This window comes from Diabrotica virgifera, chromosome 7, assembly GCF_917563875.1.
Source record: "Diabrotica virgifera virgifera chromosome 7, PGI_DIABVI_V3a".
Lineage (NCBI taxonomy): Eukaryota > Metazoa > Arthropoda > Insecta > Coleoptera > Chrysomelidae > Diabrotica > Diabrotica virgifera.
The window spans coordinates 121,503,587-121,528,162 of record NC_065449.1 but is presented as its reverse complement, the minus strand read 5'-3'; the positions used below and the strand labels follow the sequence as shown (position 1 = coordinate 121,528,162).

The 24,576-nt window shown below is 32.8% G+C and overlaps 1 protein-coding gene across 4 annotated transcripts in view; it reads right to left on the bottom strand.

Moving 5' to 3' along the window:
* The window catches only part of LOC114334919 (gamma-aminobutyric acid receptor subunit beta), a 609,053-nt gene that overhangs the window by 164,159 nt on the left and 420,318 nt on the right, over positions 1 to 24,576 (bottom strand). The gene's annotated exons all lie outside the window — the stretch shown is intronic.

Below are 24,576 nucleotides of genomic sequence, written 5' to 3'. Positions count from 1 at the left end.
TGGGTACCAATGACATGTGGTTTGAACAAGACGACAATACGTGGCATACAGCTCATGCCATCTTACACATTCTATGCAAGCAGTTTGAGGGAATTTTACAGCTTACGTGGAAGTTATGTAAACTGGCCACCAAGATCGGCGATTTTACCCTGCTGGACTATTTCTGCCAAGGATACAATACAATTGACCATCTTTCAATTACTACGCACATTCATAAAACAATAAAAGGAATATAAAATCCCACTTCACTTGATATTTACTGATTATAGTCCCTTTTTAATTGATTTAATAACTTTTTATTCTATAGCTAACAATGTGCAATCTTTTAATACATTGGATAAAGCAAGAATATATTCGCAATATAAAAAGCTCTTAATATAACCGATAACTTAGAAACCAACACAATACTAATGAGGAGAGGAGTCAGACAAAGAGTCACAATATGGCCTGTTAATATAATTTATTTACGATTGCTATTTTAAATATCCGAAGAGGATATTTTTAAGAAACTAGAATGTAACTAAAAACGTATAAATAGATGAACGATGTTTAAATCACTTGCGCTTTACAGATGATATTGTACTAATGAACACTTGCGGAGAACAGTTTCAAGAAATGTTAACAATGCAAGAGAATTAAAACAAGTATCAGAGAAAGTACGACCAAAAATGAATATTGCGAAAACTAAGGTAACGTTAACTGAAGAAGCAAATGCTTTTAATGAAGAAGAAAAATACTCTTTCTTTCTTATATGTTTTTCTTAAGTGGCAGGTTTATTCGAATAAGCCACTAACCATAGCAGTCATAAAGACCAAGATGATTTATGCTATCGGTCAAATTCAATCTATTTTTTGGTCCCGAGTGATGAAAAATCGGATATTAAAATTAAATGTAACAGTTTTTAGTACATAGGATATGCCGTACTGAAAATTTGGCTGCTGAAAAGAAATAAGAATAACCAGTTCAAGCAGAACAAGTAAGACCGAGTAGATGGATGAGTGAAGTCGCAAAAAAGAAGGTACGATTAAAAACGAATACATTAGGGAAAGTGTATAAGTGACATCAATTGATGTCAAAATCGCTGAACATCTTGGCATTGTGTAGAACACAATCTTGGATTTTGAGACAATCGAAAAGAAGAAAGATAGACGCCGCCACTGAAATGTTCTATTGGAGACGAATACACGAATTCCTTGGACCAACCGTTGAACCAATAATTAAATTTTAAGAGCGCTAAAAGTTAGCCAATGATTTTCCAGTAAAGTCCATCTCCAACAATTAAAATACTTTGGACATGTTATGAGAGCAAACACAGAAAACATGGAAATACTCATTATACTAGAAAATGAGGAATGCCGAAGATCACGAGGAAGATTCCTAACAAGATAGATCGATCAAATTACAGGAATATGCAAAATACCTATGCATGACTTAAAAGAAATGACCAGACTCAAAGATCTTTAGAGACGGACAATACAATACATCACGTTGACCACTACACTCCCTTCGGGGGGTCAAGATTGAAGAGAGAGATGTTGAATCGCTGTATTTAGAAAAAGAGAATATCGAGTACCTACATGTAGCAAGAGAGTAAGACCAAACACGGCTTAGTGTAATACACTGAAATAAGGCATTGTGTTAGGAGATTACCAGTAGTATAACAGTATGTCTTTTATTTTTATTTAAAAGAAAATAAAAGACACAATTCAAAACCACTGTACCCATACTTAAAGCTAGGTAGTCGAAAACGGAGAGCTAATATAGCCATGGAAGCAGAAACATGGCAGAAGTATTTCGAAGAAATTTATCAAGAAACTAATATAGAAGAAGAAAGAGAAACAATAATGAATCCGGAACAAGGTAAAGAAGAAGAATTGACCTATACAGAAGTAAAATGTAAAATATTCACACTGAAAAACGGGAAAACAGCGGGAGATGACGGAATATGTGCAGAACTTAAAAAAATACGGAGATGAGGCACTATACAGAAAGATTTATGAATTAATACAGAATATATGGAGTAAGGAAACAATGCCCGAAGAATGGAAGAAAGGAATTATTGTGACAGTCCCAAAACAAGGAGACCACAGGATATGTAAAAATTACCGAACAATTAATTTACTGAATGTAACATCATCATTCCCTTTGTTTTATCCCTATGCGGGGTCGGCTTCCCTAATTGTATTTCTCCACACAATTATATCTTCGGTCATATCAATGTCAATCTCCTTTACCAACATGTCCTGCCTTATCGTCTCCCCTTAGGTCTTCTTTGGTCTTCCTCTCCTACTCCTTCCAGGAATCTGCACTTCAGCTATTCTTCGTATTGGGTGATTAACGTCTCGACGTTGAACATGACCAAACCATCTTAACCATTGCTCTCTCATTTTGGCATAAATTGGTGCCACACCTAGACTTCCCCTAATATATATATATATATAGTGGCTAAACACCCCTTTAGGGGTTACGCCGCTTACGCTCTCTAGATCTATGTTTTGAGGTAGATCAGTCCTCATGTTCGTTATTTAATTTTCTCTGTTATTTTTCTCCACTCTTTCCTGTCTCTGGTTTTCCCTTTCCAATGTCGTATGCCCGCATTGTTGAGATCACTTACTACTTCTTGTAACCATGTAGATCTTGGTCTTCCACGTCTTCTTTTGCCAGCTGGTGTCCATTCCAATATTGAGTATATCGTCGTAGTTGATCCGGATCTCCATATGTGTCCTAGCCATTTTGCTCTTTGCTGTTTTATTTTACATACTATATCCTCCTCAATTTCTTCCAGTAACTCAAGGTTCGTTCTTTGTCTAAATTCATTGTCATTTATTTTTATTGGTCCTAATATTGCTCTTAGTATTTTTCTTTCTTGTATTCTAAGGTTTTCCTCTTGTTTTTTTGTCATGCTAAGAGTTTCGGCTGCATACATCATCGTCGGTCGAATTATTGTTTTGTATACTTTCATTTTTGATTTCTTACTCAATAACTTATTTTTAAGTAATTTTTTATTTGCATGGAAGCTCTTATTTGCTGTAATAATCCTTTCTTTGATTTCGGTTTCTCTTTCTCCATTGTTTGTTATTAATATTCCTAAATATTTAAATTTTTCGACTTCTTCAAAAGTGTATTCTCCTACTCTAACCTTTCTGTTTTCAAAGTTTTTGTCAAATCTCATTATTTTGGTTTTCTCTTGGTTTATTTTTAATCCCATTACTTTTCCTTCTGTTACCATTTCGTTTAACATTCGTTCCATTGTTTTTCTATTTTTTGTTATTAGCACAATATCATCAGCGTATGCTATTATTTGTCCTTCTCTCGTTCGGAGGGTGCCTTTGTTGATCTTCCTGACGACGTATTCTAGGGCAAGATTAAACAGAGTTGCTGATAATGAATCTCCTTGTCTCACCCCTTTATTGATGACAAATTCTTCTGTGTCGCCTACTTGAGTTTTTATACTAACTACAGTTCTACTCATTGTCATTTGTATTAATCTTCTTAATTTATGTTGTATTCCCATTTCTTTCAGAGCTACCATTAGTTTTGATCTATTTATTGTATCAAATGCTTGTCGAAAATCTATAAAAAGCAGTTCAATTTCTATTTTATATCCATGAGCTTTTTCCATAATTTGTTTAACTGTATGTATGGCATCTGTTGTAGACTTTCCCTTAACAAATCCGCATTGATAGTGTCCTATGATATTCGTGGTAGCTTCGGTCAGTCTTCGTTGTATTAAGGCGGACATGATTTTATATGCTGTGTTTAATAGCGTCAGTCCTCTGTAGTTTTTACACATCTGTTGATCTCCTTTTTTATGAATCGTGATAATTTGTCCTTTGTACCATTCTTCCGGCATTTTTTCTTCGTCCCATATGTCTTTTATTAAATTGTATAATCTATCTTTTAATTCTTCACCACCATATTTTATAAGCTCCATATTGATACAGTCCGATCCTGAGGCTTTACCATTACGGCTGCTATTAATAATTTCCTCAACTTCCTCTTTTGTTGGTATTTGTAGCTGGTTTCCTAACATCATTGTCTCTTCTCCTCTGTTTTCATTTAGGTCTTGATCTTGTTGTTCTGTTAATAATTCTTTAAAATAGTTAGTCCAAATTTCTTTATACTCTTCATCGTTTTCTGATACTTTTCCATTTTTATCTTTTATGCTTTTTATCTTTCCTTTAAACGTTTTGTTCTGCTCACTAATTTTCTTATAGAATTCTTTTGTGTTTCTGTTCTTACTCTCTTTTTCTATTTCTTTTATCTTATCATCCAACCACTCACGTCTAATTTTCCTTATTTTTTTCTTACATGCATGCCTTATTATATTGTATTCTTCCCTATAATCCTGTCTATTTGTTCTTATCCACATTTGTCTCATTTCTACCTTCTTTTTTAACATTTTATGGCATTCTTCATTATACCATTCTTGTCTTTTTTTGTTTCTTTTTATCCCTACGTGTACTTCCGCTGTTTCATTTATACATTTTTTTATATTTCTCCATTCTGTTTCTATATCCTTTGTAGGTTTAGATTGTTCCTTCAGTTTTTTGTTCATGTCATCAGCATATTTAATCCTTATGTCTGGAGTATTCAGTTTTTCTACGTGCCATTTATTTTTTGTTGTCGTGTTTTTTAGTGTTCTTTTGACTTTTTGTCTTACTTTTGCAGTCACCATAAAATGGTCTGTGTCTGCATGTGCACCTCTGTAGGACCTCACGTCTGTTACCGATGTTTGCTTCCTTCTTGTAATCAGAATATGGTCTATTTGTGACCATGTTTTTTGGTCTGGGGAAATCCACGTCACTTTATGGTATTTGGGATGTTCGAATTTTGTACTAACGATAATCATATTGGTACTAGATGCTAGATTACATAATCGTTGGCCATTGTCGTTAGTTTTTTCGTGTATTGTGTGCTTACCTGCTACTTGGTTTATGTAGTCTTCCTTACCTATTTGGGCATTAAAATCTCCCATTACCAGTATTGTGTCTTCTCTAGGTAACTTCTCCATTTCTCGTTCGAGTTCCTCATACAATTTGTCTTTTTCCTCCGCAGTAGCACTTTCAGTTGGGGCATATACGTTTATGATTGATATATTAAATGGTTTGGCGTTAATTCTCAGGTAAGCCATACGTTCATTTATTGGTTTAAATTGCATAATGTTATTTTTTATTTTTCCCATAATTATGAAAGCAACTCCATATTGACCTTGTTTTTCATGTCCCGAGTACTGTAGTGTGTAGTTTTTTCTATTTATTTCTCCTTGACCTGCCCATCTGATTTCTTGAATCACTGCAATATCAATTTGGTATCTTTCTAGTTCTGAGACGATATCCTGCATTTTTCCTGGTTCAAGCATTGTTCTGATGTTCCACGTACTTATTTTTAGTTGATCACATTTTTTCGGTTTTTTATTATATTTTTTTGTGTTCGTATGTTTTATTTTATCTAATCTGTTCAGGTCCTTTTCCTTTGCCATTTTCGTGTCCGTTTTTTGTGTTGTATCCAATATTTGTTTTTTTATCAGTTTTTTGGCGTGTCCTGCTTTGCCCTTTCCAGTTCATTCTTCTCTTTGTTCCATTTCCATTCAGTCCCGTCAATAATTAATTTTTGATAACCTACTCTAGTGTTCTTACCGTTTTCTTTTTGAAATTTTGCAATTCTCCGTATTTCTTGTTGTATTTTCATCTCTTCTTGCGTTAGATCGTTATTGATATATATTTCCGGCTTTGAATTCCTTAGTTTGTTTTTGTTCTTCATAATTTTTATTTTTTCATTTTTGTTTTTTAGTTTTACAAGACATGTTTTGTCCCCTATTTTATAAGCTTCTTCTATTTCTACTTTAATACCTAATTCTCTTTCCACGAAATCTGCCATAACCTCATTGACTACATTTGGGTTATTTGTATCCATCGGTAGACCCTGGACAATAACATTGTTAGCTTTTCTCTCTTTCTCGAACTTTTCTACCTTCATTTTCACTATCTTTAGTTCCTGTTTCATTTCATCATTTTCTTTTTGTAGTTGTTGGTTACTTTGTTTGAATTCATTTATTTCTTTTCTTAATTCTCGGAGGTCATTTCTATATTCTCGTTGTTCTTCTTTTATTCCTTTTACCTCCGATGTTAAACTTTGTGTTTGATCTGTTAAATTTTGCATCATTTTTAAAAGCTGATCAATTTTGTTTTCATCTTTCTGTTGTTTGGTTGGTGTTCTGGATAGTTTCTTGCTCTTGTTAAAAATATTGTCTGCATCTATCTCTAGACTTCTCTTTTTACTGTCTTCTGAGGTGTAATCATTATCACTATCCACCATTTTTTATGTATTTGTACTCTATATTAAAGCAAGCGATAAGCTCTAGTTCCCCAGTCGACCCGGCGAAGGCTCTAGAACTTCTCAAGCAATAATTGAGTATGACTTTAAATATATTAAAATTCTTTTTACTTCGAAATCTTGTTTACTTAGTTTATTATTAATTGATTGATTTCCTTTCTTGGATTTTTAAAACTTTTTGGAAAACCGGCAACGTCGCTTTTAATTTGATCAAGACTTGTTCTCTTATCTGTTGTCAAAAGAACTGGAATTTATAAAATGTCGTTTGTTTTGATTAACATAAAATGTTCTGTAAGTTACTTATAGGCCGATTTTTGCCACTATTTTTTGCACTTTAGATAGTTTATGACCTTATACAAATGTTCGCATATAGTTAATATTTTATTTCGCACTATTACCTCAAAAATCGGAATAAACTCTGGTGAAAATGTTTAACACTTTTATTTCGCACAATGCGTTGTTGCCACCATCTCCCCTAATATACTCATTTCTAATTTTATCCTTCTTTGTCACTCCACTCATCCATCTAAGCATTATCATTTGCGCCACATGCATTCGTTGTTCCTCTTTCTTCTTTCCTGCCCAACAATCAGTTCCGTACATCATAGCCGGTCTTATGATTGTTCTATGGAACTTTCCCTTCAGCTTCATTTGAATTTTTCTGTCACACAACACACCACTTGCTTCTTTCCAGTTCATCCACCCAGCCCTAATTCTCTGTATGCATCTCCATCTATTTCTCCATTACTCTGTAATACCGATCCCAGGTACTTAAAACTATTGCTTTTTACAATCAGTTCATCATCCAAAGGTACCATTTTATTTGTAGTAACTCCATCTTTAAATAAACATTCCAAATACTCTGTTTTTGTCCTACTACTACCTTTTTCCTCCAGAGCTTGCCTCCACTCTTCTAGTTTTTGTTCTAAATCTCTTTCACTATTTCCTACTAACGCGACATCATCAGCATACATTAAGCACCATGGAATGTTACCCAGTAATGTCGCTGTTATCTGGTCCAAAACTAATGAGAATAAATACGGACTAAGCACAGAGCCTTGGTGCTATCCTACTTTCACATGAAATTTATCAGTCGCTTCCACACCTGTACTAACACTAGTCGTTACTTCCTCATACATATCCCTCACAATCTTTACATATTCACCAGGGACTACTATTCACTTATTCACTTCACTATTCACAGGGACTATTCACTTATTGAGTGCCCACCTCAGAATCTCCCGAGGACCTCTATCATATGCTTTCCCAAGATCAATGGATACTGTATGAGCGTTTGTTTCGTTACTCCTTTATTTTTCCATCAACTGCCTGATAATGAAAATTGCATCTGTTGTTGATCTGCCCTACATTATGCCAAATTGTTTCTCGGACATTTCGGTCTCTTCACGTATCCGTCTATCAATTACTCTTTCCCATATTTTCATGGTGTGGCTAGGCAGTTTTATAGCCCTGTAGTTTGTACATTGTTGTATATCTCCCTTGTTTTTTTAAACAGGTTCCAGTATACTGCTTCTCCATTCGTCTTGCATTTTTGCAACTTCCATAATTCTATTAAATATACCTCCTAGCCACCTTGATCCTGTCTCTCCCAATGCTCTCCATACTTCCCCAGGAATATCATCTGGTCCTACCACTTTTCCTTTCATTATTTTTTGAAGCGCTTGAGACACTTCTTCGTTTGGTATTTTGGTGACCATTGCTGCTACTGTCTGTGTTGACTCTACAGCCTGTCTGTCAAATTCTTCATTTAATAAGCTGTCAAAGTACTTTCTCCATCTCTTTTTGACATCCCTTTCGTCAACTAGTATCTTATTATTTTCATCTCGGATACATCTAATCTGATTAAAATATTTTGCTTTGTTTGCTCTCGGTTTGGCTATTTTATATATCTTCGTTTCGCCTTCCCTGGTATCAAGTTGATCGTATAGGTTTGAATACGCTTCTGCTTTGGCTTTTGCTATTGCTACTTTCGCTTCCTTTTTCGCCACCATATAGTTTTGAGGATCTGTGTCGGATCTGGTTTCCTGCCACTTTTTATATAATTTTCTCTTCTCTCTTATTTTCCTTGTACTTTGTTTGACCACCACCAAGTCTCTTTATCCTCAAACTTTTTTTCTGATGTTTTCCCAAGTATTTTAATAGCACTGGCCATTTTTCTCCAAATTGTATTAGGGCTCCCTTTCATGTTCCAACATATTTTTTCTACTATTCTTTTCCTCAATAGACCTTCTTTCTTATCTTTTAGCAGACACCACTTGATTTTTTGTGGTCCTCTCCGATATTTTTGTTTAGTTTCGCTTTTTACTTCGATGTCCAGAACAAGCAGCATATGTTGTTGGCTTACTGTCTCACTAACTATTACCTTGCAGTCCTCGCATTCACGTATGTCTTCTTTCCTTATCATGAAGTAGTCTATTTGGGATTGATGTCTATTTGGAACTACTAAAATTTTAGTAGTTCCAAAATGACACAAAATCTAGGCATCGGATAAAAAAGTTTATTTGAAAAAAGTTTATTATTTTGTTCTTCTTAATGGCGGTACAGGCTCGTGTTTTTAATATTGTATTTAATTGCAGAGTAATTTCCACATAATAATAATTTTTTAAAATTTAGCTCTGTACCGCCATTCTCTATTACAGAGGTCGGCAACGTTTTTAATGTAAAGAGTGAAATACTAAATTAAAAATTCATGGCGGGCGCCAACTATTTTTTGACCTAACAAATATATAAATATATACGTATAAAAAATATACGTTTTGAATTTCTTGTCTAAATTAACAATAGTTTAAGGGCGCATTAAAATTTATTGAAGGGCGCAGTGGCGTATTTATTGAAGGCGTATTACGAATACGTGTGTCATATGTCTCGAAAAAATATTCAAAATTACGGCCGCAATCTTGGAACGCGTTTTTGCTACCTGTTGATCGCTACTGTTCCCTCTTAACCCTTGTGACAAGTTTAATTATGTCGTATTTCGTATAACAGATATTTGACAATTTTTTTTTGAAACATAGATGAATAGAGCTAAATAAGATACGAAAAGATTTAAAATGATTGGTTAAACTATGTGTTCATAGCATATTTGGGTTGAAAACTAACAAACAGCAAATTTTTGAAACATAATTAGTTATCCAAATTTTATAATATCCTCGATAGATATGGATAAAAATAGTAAATATACATAAAATAGTTCTGGTTTTACTCTATTCATGTGTTTCCGCTTTTAGAGTCAGAAAGGTTTGAAATAATTAAAGTCTGCTTTCCAGAAGTTTTAACAATAAGTAAATATTTGCGATTAAACACACATAATAATATTATATTTTTTGAACACAATAAGAAAGAACTAGCAAAATATCATGATAAAAACCACATATTTTTTAGACTGCTGCCAGGGGTACTGTATATTATGCAACGAGCATTTAATCATGGTCATTATGATGTGAGTATGAGCGATACGACATGAGCTGCTAGACTAGTGCATATAGCACTAGAAACACCAAAATAAATATATTTTTAAATACAGCATCTAGAGACTTGCAACTTTTTGCATTGTGTTCAGGATAACGTCAAGAAAAAAGTCTAAAATAAAAAAATGGGAGAAAATGCATAATTGCGCTTTAAAGTCTCTCATTTCTAATATATTTGCGGTGATTTCATCTGGAGTAAATTCCCACCAGTATTCAGATGTAGGTGCGCAAGCAGATTTCAGTATTTTTTGTTCATGTTTTACATTTGTGGTATGTCCAGATTCTCTTGGAGTTACTATAATATTAGAGACCACGCTGTTGGTAATTATTGGTACTTTGTCCCAGTGGCGGCTCGTCAGAGGAGGTAAGGGAGGCTTAGCCTCCCCATAAATTTTTTACACACGCTACACCGTTTTGTTTATCTTGAATCGCGAAAAACAACAAGCACTCTTCACTATTATACAACATGTAAATTCCATATTATCACTAAATATCCATACTCACGGAGCATTAGCATTAGAACGCATGATTGCGTCTCAGTTTTTTTATTATTATTGTAGGCAGGACCCTGGGTTATCCCGAGATGCATGAACGGAGCCGAGAAGCCGGCAGCCTCCGTTGCTAATGCTCCGCGCAGCGCAGCAGGCGTTTAAGGAGACCCGGTCTCCTAACAGTGGCATCTACGGTGCCATCACACGCTGCCCGGAGATTTACCAACGGAGGCTAACTAGCTTCTCGGCTCCGTTGCCGTTGCGTGCATCTCGGGATAACGAATTTTAGGGTCCTGACTAAAAATAATGAAAAAACTAAAAGTGCGAATTTTGTTATGAAATTTGGTATTTGTGGTTAGAATAACATTTGCAAAAACTTGTTCAAATAACTTTTTCCGATATTTGTAACGCAAAGCAAAATATCGGTAATTTATCATGTTTTTGGATTCGCGGTAGGCCGCGTTTAGAATTAAAAAAATTCAATTGAGTATCTTAAAAGATGTGAACCTTCAACCTGTATGGACTGCAAAACTTCAAATCTGTATTTATTTTGATATGCATATCTGCTTACAAAGATGGAATTGTTAACAAATAAACGACACAAACATTGGTATTCAACTTTTACAATTGGACTAGTTATTTTTAGAATGATATGATATTATGAAATTATGAATTATGATGATATTGTGAAATGTAAATAACAAATGGTCAAAAAATAGGGCCTTACTAGGGTATTTTTTGGCGCATTTTTTTGCTAGTGCAAATTTGTCTAGATATTTTAGAGTTAGGTATAGCCTCCCTTATTGTAAAAATCACGAGCCGCCACTGCTTTGTCCCTAGTTGGATGTCTTCCTCACCCATTTTTCTAAATAAGGAACATGATTTTATGCTTAATTTGATAAAAACCTGAGTCTGACTACTCAATGGAGCGCCATAAACAAATACTATGGATCAAGAAAGTTTCAAAAGATCGAGTGTTGGAACGAATGCATAAAGGTAAGGAACTATTGATAAAAGTTAAGCGACGAAAAGTAGTTTATGTTTCCCATACCTTTAGAAACGATAAGTATTGTTTTATGGAATGAGTTGATCGTTGAAGAAATACTAAGCGGCGGATGAAATAAGTTCGCTTGGCTGATAAACTTACGTCAGTGGCTTGATATCATCGAGGCCTGCAAAGTTATACGATTAGCACAAGATAGAAAAGAATCCCAGTTGATGATCCCAGAAGAAGAATAAGAAGCAAAAAATATACTCAAAAATGGTCACAACGATTGCAAGATTCCCAAGACTGAATAAAAATTTTACAATTCTCTAAATAATACTCACAGTGTGGTATATTATGAACCCTCTGTATAAATCATAATTTAAATATGATGTTATTAACCTTTAGGGTATTGAACATACATAAAAACAATAGCTTATAGTTTGTATCACATGTTTATTACGAGTGAACTTGAACTATATTTGTTATGGTTCAGATAGGTATAAAAACACGCTGAGCAATCAGTATGGATATAGATATACAAATAATTATTAGAAGTTAGTATGTAGTAAGGCGCTATGAATCATTAATGTTATTGTTTAGATATTGGATACCAGTGAATAAAATATAATGTATAGTAAGACGTGTTTAGTCTTTTTAATTAATTAGAACCAGAAGGCAGTAACAACACACTATTTAATACATGGCTGATCCTGCAGACTAGAGGAGGTCTTCTGAAGGAGCAGAGATGGCGGTAACAAATTGGAAACGGAGACGGCGAAGATGGACCAGGACGAAGATGGACAGGAAACCCAGTGAAAAGACAAAGTGATAAAATGTAAGTAAGAATGTCTATCTTTATTAAAAATGCTTCCCTCGTTTTTATATTTTTATTGAAAATTGAATATTTATCTTTGCTGATTTTTGAATAATTTATGAAGTATCGATTTTTTTTTAAGAATATCTATGAATTTTGAAACATGAAGTGATTTTTGAATTGAATATTTTTATAGAAGTTTATTATATATGCTATTCTTGAATTTTTATTGAATTTTGAATCTTTATTGAATTTATTTGAAAAATCTCTATCCGATTTCGATTTTTAGTACGGTTATTTTTGAATATTTTATGGAATATCGAATTTTTTCCAAAAATTCTATCGAATTTTGAGATATAAACTTATTTTGAATATTTTTATCTAACTTTTGCATATGCTATTTTTTTTATTAGCCAGTTGTTTTTATTATTGATATTTATTGATTCTATAGATACATTTTCATCGATTTTGTGTTAAATTTTGTATGAGATGAACCTGAATTAATAATTTTTGTGCGATAAATGATATATAAAGGATATATAAATGAAATTTTTTTAATGAATAATGATTAGTGATGACATACGTTGATATAAGAGCTTTAAGACAAACATTGCTATAAGCAACAGATATATTTTTAACGAACCGACCTGAAGAGTCGAGATAAAGAATCTGGAGGACTATATAGATAAGAAGAAGAACTAACAATATTATAAGCTAAATATTATGAGGCAACTAGAGACAATAAGAAACCCACTGCTCTTGTCAAATTAGGAAGGTACTAAGTGATTTATAGAAGCTTGAAAGCTTATTAGAGACCCACTCTGTGTTTTGAAGGGTACCTATTTTATTCATGATTATTCGTGAATAAACAACGGCCTCAAAGCAAGGGATTGAGGTTGTGAAATTTGTAAAAGAATTTGATCTAGCCAACGATGTTATACCCGCTTCTGTTAAGGTAGATTGTAGAGGTTTCGTGGCTAGTATTGAGTATTATGATTGTTATATGGAATATGTAGAAGAATTGGAACTTTTCTCTCGAGTAAAGCCACTTTGATTAGTCGAACGTAGGCATTGGGGGATAAGTACAGGAAGTGATTATTATGATGTTATATTATGAAATGATATATTGATGATTAAATGACAAATGATTGTTATATGAAGATGAATTATGTACACTGTAGAAGTGCTATTATATGAAGAAAAATGAATTATATGAGTTGTAGTACCAGACAAGAAGAAAAGAAAGGAAAAAAGAGAATTTTATTAAAATATGTGGGAAAAATGAAAGAAGAGACATAAAATTTGTAAGAAATGTCAAAATAAAGCAGAATTAAGAATAATATCAAATAAGTAGCTAATCATTGAATTGTGTTTAAGAATTGAAGTTGTAAATTTTTTTTCTAAAGTAACGTAAATTATAAATAACTTATTTTTAAATGCATATAATGAATTCAGGTTAAATTTTCGCGGAAAATGGAAGTGTTTGAATTAAGCATAGACAATATCTTACAATAGTGTTAGTAGATAGTAAGCAAAGGGACACAAAAAGTGAAGTTCTTAGAGAGATTAAATCTTTATTATAGGTACAAGAGAGTTATTAGAAGTTTTTTAGAGACATATTAAAAGTTTTAGAGAGATTACATTTCTATTATAGGTACAATATTCTAAAGTTAGTAAGGTGTATATAAATAAATGAAAATAAGACTGAAATAATAAGATGAAATAGCAAAGTAACGTTAAATTATTTTTTTATACCATAATATATATACTATTTAATAGAAGTTTAGGTAATATTTAGCTTAGCTTAGGAAGTATTAAATTCGAGATTTTATTACAATTAGATTAATTACGGCTTATAGGCACTAAAAGACTATTTAAAAGTAAGGATCAATTTCATTCACTGTGGACACTGTTTTGATGAAGTGAATTAGTGAACGAAAAAAACAAGGACGAAAAGACACGACGTGAAAGTACGTGAACTAGTAATAGGTTATAAAATACCAGTTTAGTATAGGGAAAATATGAACTTTTGTATAAAATAGGAAAAAGAATATACATGTTTAGGGAAAAATCGATTGATCTGAAACGTACCATATTACAGTTAGTTAGCATAGTTAGGAAATTTAATTTTTGAAAATAGTATTAGGTAACCATAAACATTTTGTAAAAGGGAAAGAGGAATATACCGTCAGATATTCTTCTTCTCTTCTTAGGACTTTCTTTTTTAACGGCGGAGATGTGGTATATTATGAACCCTCTGTATAAATCATAATTTAAATATGATGTTATTAACCTTTAGGGTATTGAACATACATAAAAACAATAGCTTATAGTTTGTATCACATGTTTATTACGAGTGAACTTGAACTATATTTGTTATGGTTCAGATAGGTATAAAAACACGCTGAGCAATCAGTATGGATATAGATATACAAATAATTATTAGAAGTTAGTATGTAGTAAGGCGCTATGAATCATTAATGTTATTGTTTAGATATTGGATACCAGTGAATAAAATATAATGTATAGTAAGACGTGTTTAGTCTTTTTAATTAATTAGAACCAGAAGGCAGTAACAACACACCTATTTAATACAACAGTGTTCTCATAGCCTTGGATGTTTCAATATACGACGATACGATGTGGGGTTATTTTTCGTAAAATACTGCAATCTATTTTTTTTTTCAATTATTTCTTATTGTTAATGTTTTACTTTTTCTCTTTAGAATCAATAATTGTTATGTATTATTTTTCTAATTTTGTCAATCAATATAGTGTTCAAAAGATAACCCCTTAAACGATATTTTTGCTAGTTATTTTTAACCCCGATGTCTATTCTAGTACATATGTATGTACATATTATCTTCTTGTCATTATTCATATCAGTACGCAATATGTGTGTTGCGTTATATAAATTTTAGATCCTTAGCACTCCGTTAATACAATAAAAATTAATTTACGTATAACAAAATAAAATTGACATATTATTATGTTTCTCATACCTCTTATTAGAAATATGTAATGCATTAAATATCAATATTAGCGTTAGCATCAACAGCAGTATTCCGAATCATTTTAAATCTGTTCTTGCAATATTAGCGGCCAAAACAACTATCAGATAAAATGAATATGACTTTAACGTAAAAAATAAATGTAAATAAGTTTAATACTTACTCCGCTCAACCATTTAGCAACAACGTTTGCTTGATTTTAAAAATAGACCAGACTTGGACACAACAAAAAGTGATAATTAACAAAAAATTATTCAAAAACCATGCCCTTGGTCGACGTTCAACCAAGACATCAAAAACTTGTAATAAAAAAAAAAACTGAAGTCAACTTGTCCGAGTGTACAATCGGGTGTGGCGGTTCCGGGTGGGACCGGTGGTTCCGGGTTCCGGGTGCCGCCACCAGAGAGTGCATCAGCCATTTGTAAAACAGCCAGTTTGAAAAGAGCCTTTCAAAATAGTGAGCTCGGTGCGCCGTACTGATGCGCCAAAGCTCGTCACGATTCACTCAGAATGTAATACTTGGTTCGGCCCTTCCGCGAGTGCTGTATATGAGAAGGATACCGAAAAATACCACAAAAATTCACTGTTGACATTTAAAAATGCTGGATTTAAGTATATTATAAGTAATAATATGATAAACTAATCTAAATTTACAAACAAGATGCAGTAGAAATAAACAAACCAAGACACGTTAAATGCTACTAGGAGAACTCCTGAATCATAATAATTTACAATGTATTATATACATTGTAAATCCCAAATCATGATTTCCAAAGTTTATACATTGTAAATTATGATTCGGGAGTGCTCCTAGTAGCATTTAACGTATCTCTTGTTTTGTTTATTTCTACTGCATCTTGATTATAAATTTAGTGTAAGTATAATAATATTTATACACCATTTTTTTTGGTTACGAATGCTACAACAATAGTTCTTTCAAATTTATCTACAGGTAATATAGTTTGAATATAATCTTGTAATCCTTATATTGATTTTTATTATTTAAAATTTTTGCGTCATTTTAGGAAATACATATATACATATAATATCATTATTTTGCATATTTTTGCTTTATTTATTTAGCATGGCAGTTTCATTAGTACATTTGTCCAACCTAGCAAAAAGTTTGAAAATCGTATCTACAATCGCCATAACGCCAAATGGCTTCTTCATATGAAATAATTATATAATGTACATTATACAATTAACTCAAAACTACATTTAAAATACTGAATAATAAACGTTTAGTATAATTTTATAATAAGCAACGGTAAAACGAGAACAGGTAAATAAAAAGGAATAACTTACGACAGAACTTCTACGAGAAATTATTTATTAAGGGCGTGGGCGTAAAATTTCGGCTCCATTGCTTTTTAAATCCATTCATTTTTTTCTAATCCTGTGAAAACTAATAAATATTTTTAAATTTTTCCTTCCATATTGAATGGATTAGATGCACTCATTATCTGTAGATCATCAAAAGGATGCAATAACTACCCTTTCTTTTTCCAAAATGCCCAATATAAGTATGTTCATGGTTGGGCCCAGATAAATTCTATAAATAGCATTCATTTTCAAACATCAAAATATGGCTACTTTCATATTTGGAAAATTGGAATATCTCGGATACGTGGAGAGAGATACTACTTGCCCCAACTCATTATGCGGGGAAAGATGATTCAAGGACAAAGAAGCATAGATTCACGCAGAAAATCGTGGCTGTGCAACCTGAGAGAATGGTAAAGTTTGTTTAGCAGTAAATGGTTGACTTCAAATAGTAGCGACTACAAACAACCTAGGGTTAACCGATAATAGTATAAAAGGCCCGGTTTCAGGTAAAATTTAAATATGTTTGAACGTAGGTTTTTCTATAATCTTATCAATTAAAATAGATTTAATTTATTTTAAAATACATTTGAAAACATTAATTTCGGATATATAAGGCAAAGCAATATATTTTACATCCGTTTTTTTGTTTTTGTCGTCGTAATTATTGTAAATTTTGTGGATCCTTTGCTTTATTATAGGAGTACCGTCTAGTCAATGTTAAATGTCAAAAGATCAACTCTGTCTACCTCGTTTGCTTATCGCTCCGAATCGGTCTTAAAAATGGGCCAAGTCAAAAAAATTTAATAATATTTACGACCGCACTAATTGAAGTCAACCATTTACTGCTAAACAAACTTTACGGATGTACATCAAATAAAATTTTCAGAGCAGCCGGCTCCAAAGTCCGAATAGCTATGATGATTGCCGACCTCCGTCGCGGAGGTGACACTTGAAAAATAAGACTTTCATATTTGGTTGTATATAAAAGCAACCACAGCAATCAATATCTGTCGATCAGGTATTTTCTTAAAACATATCTTTGAAATTATTTGCCTTTGTCGCAATCGAAATGTGATAAACAATATTTCAGAATATATCGCACCTACGGTTAAAGAGCGTCATAAGTCAAAAAAGCAAAGTTTCGAGAAACCGACGTTAAAAGTTTGTCCTACAACATTTTCGGGCTTAATTCAAAAATTTAAAATTAGGATAATCCCTTTTTTGGTCAGTTACAATAGTTTTTGAAGCTCTATAAAATAGCGTATTAAGTATATTAAAAATATTAAAAAAAAAATTGTTGAGTTGTGACACTATACAGATAAAATAACGAAAAATTTACGAAACATTATTTACCAAAAGTAACACTTGCAGTACAGAATATAATATTATTATTATCTGTTTAACACACTTATACTTTTTAATGATGTAACTTTAAATACAAGTAACAGAAAATACTGCAAAAAGAAAGATAAATAAGGATAAAGGTGTCACTTTTCTTGAGCACAGACGCAGATTGTTTTGAATAAACTAATCACATATGCTATCTTAACTAGACAAACGACGCTTTTAGTCCAGAGAAATAAGATTTTTCTCGTGACACATCCCCCTCCAGGCCGAAACCAAATTTTTTGAGTAGTATGGACATCTATATTATTAACCTATATGTTTACTGCAGCCGATTTTGATGATATACATAGTTATAAACAAATGAAGATCAAAAAACGCTAAATTTTCGCTATTTTCGTATATTACCAAAAAGTTAAGCACTTTAAACAAATTTGAGTGTAAGAAACTCATAAATCGTATAAAAAACTTCAATATGGCGTTCGCCGAATATCTCCATCCTTATTGGTTGCTTAGAAAATTGCAAAATAAATCATAAATTTTGAGTTTATAAAAATATTCATAACTTATGTAAAAATTAACTTAGAACCTTCTTATTACACGGAATGCTGACACTTCTTGTACTTAAATTATATTTTAAATTTCAAAGCAATTGGTCAAATAGTTTAAAAGTTATTTAATTTGTTTATCCCAAATTCATTTTTTTTTGCAACGCTACAAGCCAGAAAATTATGAGGTTAGAATCATACTTCGGACAGTTTATGAAAGAAGAACATTTATACTATTACCATTATTAAAAATAAATGACAAAAGATAATTTTAAACAGTGTAAAATTATTTTGAAAAAACATGTCGTTTTTTTGCTTACTTATAAACAATTAGAATAACTTTTTAACCGTTACCTGTAGAAAAATTATTTTTTCATATTGAGAAAGACTGAATTTTTATACACATTTAGAAAGAAAAACAACTGTCCTAGGACAATTAGTGACAAAGTTAGCCCCCCCATTTTTTCAATTCACATGTTTTTGCAAAATAATTTTGCAATATTTATAATTATTTTTTGTAATTTTTTTGAATTAAATTAATACTGTAAAATTCCTTCTTCCATAAACTATCCAAAGTATTACTGTAGCTTCATCATTTTCTGACTTACAGTGTTGCAAAAAAAATAAATTTGGGAAAAAGAAATTAAATAACTTTTAAACTATTTGACCAATTTCTTCGAAATTTAGGGTATGAATTAAGCACTGTAAGTCTCAGCATTCCGTGTAATAAGAAGGTGCTAAGTTAATTTTTACATAAGTTATAAATATTTATAAAAACTCAAAATTTATGATTTATTTTGCAATTTTCTAAGCAACCAATAAGGATAGACATATTAAGCAAACGCCATATTGAAGTTTTTTATACCGTTTATGAGTTTCTTATTCTCAAATTTGTTTAAAATGACTATTTTCTTAGTAATAGACGAAAAAAGCGAAAATTTACCGTTTTTTGATCTTCATTTGTTTATAACTATGTATATCATCAAAATCGGCTGCAGGAAATATATAGATTATTATAGATGTCCATATTACTCAAAAAATTTGGTTTCGGCCTGGAGGGAGTTGTGTCACAAACAGGCTATTTTTTTTTCCTTATTTCTCTGAACTATTTATACACATCTTAGATGGACAAATGCTTTGCACAAGTCGATATGTGACACTGTTTGTGTTCAGTGCGTCGTTGATTTTGGATAATCGTATAATGACACTAGTGTCATCTAACGATAAATACTTGACCCATAGACGTGACACTTTGTGAGATAGGAGTTTATAGCTTTATTAACCTGCTGGTGCAATAAAACCGATTTTACATTTTTTTGAGTTATGACACTCTCTGAGCGTAGGGGCATATGTATGGACTATGCATAATCCTCGAAGTAAACGGATCATCATAAAACAGCCGTCGTCGTTAAATCTCACACTCCTAGATAAATGAATGCTTGATTTTTAGAATTCTTATAGGTTTAGACACCAAATCATTATTTTTTACAGACCACTTTCACCAAGAGCTTTTGTTTTCATCTGTAAAATATATGCCATTATTTGTCGCAAATGAATTTTAAATGAATTAATTTTTTTCGAATCCTAAGAAAACTAATAAGTATTTTTAAAAAATTTATACGCATAATGAAATATTACATTATCACCGAGGGTTGAAAGTCCCTGAAAACTTCTATAATACAAGGTGATTCAGTGAAACGGTACGATTTGACAACGCTACTGACGATAAAATAGAGGAGCCGCGGGCTTGCGACGTAAACGTTGTGAACCTGGAGAGTGGGAAGAATTTCCAATTACCGTGGCCCGAAAGTCCCTTAGAATAAACAAAAAGTTTCTTTTAAATAAGGTATTTAAAATTAAACATCACACTAAATTTTCTCTTTTTTACCCCTGTAACTTATTAAAATAAATAAAGGGTGATTCAGTGAAACGGTACGATTTGACAACGCTACTGACGATAAAATAGAGGAGCCGCGGGCTTGCGACGTAAACGTTGTGAACCTGGAGAGTGGGAAGCATTTCCAATTACCGTGGCCCGAAAGTCCCTTAGAATAAACAAAAAGTTTCTTTTAAATAAGGTATTTAAAATTAAACATCACACTAAATTTTCTCTTTTTTACCCCTGTAACTTATTAAAATAAATAAAGGGTGATACAGTGAAACGGTACGATTTGACAACGCTGCTGACGATAAAATAGAGAAGCCGCGGGTTTGCGACGTAAACGTTGTGAGTCTAGAAATTGGGAAGTTTAGTTATCATGGAGACGTGATCTGGTGAACAACGCGTATTTGCTGTGAAAGCTTATTACAAAAATGGTAAAAGTCTTGTGCGTGTACAACGAGAATTTCGTTTACACTACCATTTGCCGCCCCACGCACATTTCCGTCTAACATGGCTATTAAGACTTGGGTTAGGAACTTTGAAAGTAGTGGTTCAATATCACAGAAAAGAGGTGGCAGTGTCAGAACCGACCGCACACTACAGAATATTGAAGCGGTGCCAAATTCATTACATGCGGGTCGTCGCAGAGATCTGCGAGGACTCGCGTGTAATGAATTTGGAACCGCTTCAATATTCTGTGGGATGCGAGCAGTTATGACACTGCCACCTCTTTTTTGTGATGTTGAACCACTACTTTCGAAGTTCCTAACCCAAGTCTTGTAATTTGGTCTTGTAAACGGAGCGGCAAATGGTAGTGTAAACGAAATTCTCGTTGTACACGCACAAGACTTTCACCATTTTTGTAATAAGCTTTCACAGCAAATACGCGTTGTTCACCAGATCACGTCTCCATGATAACTAAACTTCCCAATTTCTAGACTCACAACGTTTACGTCGCAAACCCGCGGCTTCTCTATTTTATCGTCAGCAGCGTTGTCAAATCGTACCGTTTCACTGAATCACCCTTTATTTATTTTAATAAGTTACAGGGGTAAAAAAGAGAAAATTTAGTGTGATGTTTAATTTTAAATACCTTATTTAAAAGAAACTTTTTGTTTATTCTAAGGGACTTTCGGGCCACGGTAATTTCGGCCCTCGGCCTTCGGCCTTTCATTCTGCGTTTAAAATTTTCAAAAATATATATTGGTTTTCTCAACATTCGAAACATATTAATGCATTTGAAAAGCATTGGTCCGAAATTTTGTGTCTATGCTCTTAAAGATAATACATTTTACCATTCTGTCGGGTCTAGAACGTTCCATCGCCGCTGTTTCGATGCGGCCAGTTCGATGCCGATGCCGGCCGATTCATCGCCAGTCAATTAATCGCTATCTGATATATTTCCGAATTTTCGACAGCTACAATTATTAGTTATTTTTAGTATTAATTAGGAATTCTAGGAAATGCGAGATATGACGGCGATGAAATGGACTGGCGATGAACCGGCGGCATCGAAACGGCCGGCGATGAACCGGCGGCATCGAAACGTCCCATTCCGATTCTGTCATATCCACTATCTTGGGTTTTCTTTAATTATACTTACACTAAACAAGCAGAAGTATTATGGCAATTAGCCGGCTAAAAATAATGTGTAAAAGATTTAAATATTTGATATTAACCCCTAATTTGTCAATGATTTTATGTCTTTAGACTAAGAAAATCCAACATTTTTCAAATTGTCACTAAGGAACGAAACTGAAATAAAATGAAAGTATAGGTAATATTAGCGGCTGCTTCACTCCAAAGACCATTTAGTTAATGAAAGGAAAATGTTTAAGTATTAAAAATAAAGTAAAATATCGCTTACGGTAAATTTACAAAAAAATCGATATTTTGTCATTATTTTTAATAGTTTTTGGCAATCAATGTAAGTTTAAGCATTTGTTTTATAAAAATTAGTCGAGGAGCTTCCGTGTGTTGCTCTGCCAGAATCAAGAGCTATCTGTGTATTAGGTGCTGCAGGCTGGAAAATATTTGACCAAAAAATACTGATGTATCTAAAATCTAGTGATTTTATATAATTAATAGTAACTGATCTTACTAGGTATACTACGGACGGATGTATACTACGTAACTGAAATAGAGTAGTGTGTGCCGTAGCTAACGGACAACGTTACTGGCTTAACAAGCTGGAAGGCCCAGAATCGATTCCCGACACTTATATCAGAAATTATCCAATTTATAATTTTATTGAGCCGCCTCCGTGCTTCGAAAGGCAGGTAAAGCGTCAGTTCCGACTACCTAGGCTCCACGAACGACAAGTTTGCGCCAGCAGTAAAACGAACTTAAGGTTCCGCGGAACGAAATAGGAATAGCCGAACTGAACCGACTACGCACAAGTTCTGTAGTCCGTCCAGTTCGGCTATTCCTATTCCGTTTCGCGGAACCTCTAGTTCGTTTTATAGCTACTGCTGGCGTAAACTTGTCGCTCGTGGAGCCGTTCGCTTAGCCTAAGTGATCGTCATCTTAGGCTACGGCTCCACGGGCGAGAAATTGACGCTAGGAGTAGCCGTAAAACGAACTTAAGGTTCCGCGGAACGGAATAAGAACAGCCGAACTGTACCGACTACAGGACTTGTGCGTAGTCGGTTCAGTTCGGCTATTCCAATTCCGTTCCGCGGAACCTTAAGTTCGTTTTACGGCTACTGCTAGCGTCAATTTCTCGCCCGTGGAGCCGTAGCCTTAGGGGCACTTGCGCGATCTGAAAACCGTGAAACTGGACCTTCACAGAAGGTTACATGCACATTACTTTACTGAAATACATAGACGCCAGTTTAAGCTCGCGTCAGTTCATTTTGATTTAAATTGTATTGGACATAATATTACACGTTGATGGACTTATGTTGATAACATAAGTTCAATATGAATCAATGTGGTCTTCCTGATAAATGAATAAAGCAATATTTGAAGGCAATATACTGATAACAAAGTAATAGCAATTAACAAATATTAAGATAACAAAAATATATACGAATACACATACTAGAGATCATGCATTAATAAATAATAAAACTATTAAAACTTTATGTTGAGATGATCTTTAAGTAGTTATTTAAGTAAGCTCTGTATCTGAGAAAATGGTAAGCTTATGGTATTTTTTTTAGTATAATAGTTTTTTATGAACGCGTGTAAGCGCGAAAAAGGTAAGGATAAGAAGAAAATATTTTTCTTTGTGCTTGCATTTTACAATTACAAAAGGTCTAGGAATAAATTTAGATATTACTTGAGAGGGTTTATTCAATATGTTGAGATTTTCGTATGTAATACCTGGTCTTAAAATTTAACTATTAGGTTCAGAGTTATATTAAAATGTCTGGTAAGCATATTTTCCTAAAATAGTTATCCTATTGTGCTTTAGCTATTACTTCGTACAGAGATTGTTAGATAAGTATATTCCTCAATACGTTTATAGGCCAATGTAAGTTACATCATGGTTATCAATGGGACATTCAAATATTTCCAGCCTGCGTACATAGATCGCTGTAGATTAACTTAACATATACATATACATACAAATGATTATTGTTAATATTATTGTTTTTATTTACTTATCATATACATTTTTCTTCTTTAAGGTTTAGTAATCTACAAAAATTATACAGTGAGTTTATACAAGCAGGTTCTAAATAATTATGAGTACGTATGTGTAATTAGGACTCAGAATAGATTATTCCCTGCGTTACAGATTTGATACAAGCTTGTATAATATGACTATCACCATATTTTTGTTTTTGTATATATTATGTTAAGTATCTAATATTTACTACATGATAGGTTATTACTGGATTTTAGGTTTACTTTTTTTTAAACGTAATGACGGAATTTTGCTGTTACAGATAGAAGATTTGCACTTCAAATATTCTGCCAAACTGCCATTTTAAACCACGACTAATATGGGAAATTCTTCTTAAATCTGCTGTAAAAACAGCGTTTACCACACATAAAGCGATTCTAAATGATAAATTGTTATATGCATTCTAGATTCTCTATACAACTTTTCTGAAGATACTACTCAAATAACATATTTGGCAAAAAAGAATTTGAGGAAAAATAAATGTAGTAAATATACCCTATTAAATAAATAATTGAAATTTTGAAATTGTTTAAGTGTAAAAGTGTTTTCATAAAATTGCATTTTTAATAAACCTTAAAGATTTTTTATTTTTTTTTTAACAATATATCACTAATATTAATAAAAATCTACAGTGGTCTGAGTGCCCTATACAAAAAAGAGACAAAACTCTGGTGCTTCGTGGGCATTGAAGAAGTTAAGCACAGACACAGG